The following is an 860-nucleotide window of genomic DNA, read 5'->3' as shown; positions in this document are numbered from 1 at the left end:
CCCACCTGTAGGGAGAGCCCGGCGGGCGCCTCCTCGGCCGGCGCTGGGCGGCTCCGGTCCCGATCCCGATCCCGGTCCCGATCCCGATCCCGATCCCGGTCCCGATCCCGGTCCCGGTCCCGACCGGGGAGCTGCCCAGAGCAGCTGGGGCTGCCCCTGGATCCCTGGCAGTGCCCAAGGCCAGGCTGGACATTGGGGCTGGGAGCAGCCTGGGACAGTGAAAGGTGTCCCTGCCCATGGCAGGAGTGGCACTGGATGGGCTTTAAGGTCCTTCCAAGCCAAATCCTTCTGGAATTCTTGCCTGTATTCGCTGCCTTTTCAGAATGGCAGTTCTGAAATTCTGAAGTTCCGATTTCTGGATGTTTGGTGGGTTTAATATTTCCTGTGTCTCCAGGCGTTTCCTCTCCTGAAGGTGTTTATTTCTGCTTTGGAGTGTTCAGGGATGGGGCAACATTTATAAACTACGGTAATGCAAGGGGCGTTCTTATATCAGGAATTGTGATTTTAATGAAGGACTTTTTGACACTGTATTTGATAATGTTCGAACTGAAATATGCTGTATTTTTTAATTATATACATTTTTGCTTGTTTTTTTTTTTAATTTCTCTGTTATGTTCGATTCACAAATAAAGCATTAGTAGACACTCGAAACGAAGTGGGTTTTATGAAGGGAATTTGGGGGAAATTGCTTCGTAATGACCCGTTCCGTGGGTCTAGATGTGGTTATGAAAAGGTAAAGGTACCCAGCAGTGAAGACTTTGTGCAGATACCTGTAGGTAATTATGTCAGCACCCAAATTACTCCCTAATTGGATCTCAGGGTCTCCATAGCAGGCTTGAGCTTCGGGGTCGGAGCAGCCC

The sequence above is a fragment of the Corvus brachyrhynchos genome, unplaced genomic scaffold (assembly GCF_000691975.1).
Source record: "Corvus brachyrhynchos isolate BGI_N302 unplaced genomic scaffold, ASM69197v1 scaffold426, whole genome shotgun sequence".
Classification (NCBI taxonomy): domain Eukaryota; kingdom Metazoa; phylum Chordata; class Aves; order Passeriformes; family Corvidae; genus Corvus; species Corvus brachyrhynchos.
The sequence above is the reverse complement of the archived record's forward strand: the minus strand, read 5'-3'. Positions refer to the sequence as shown.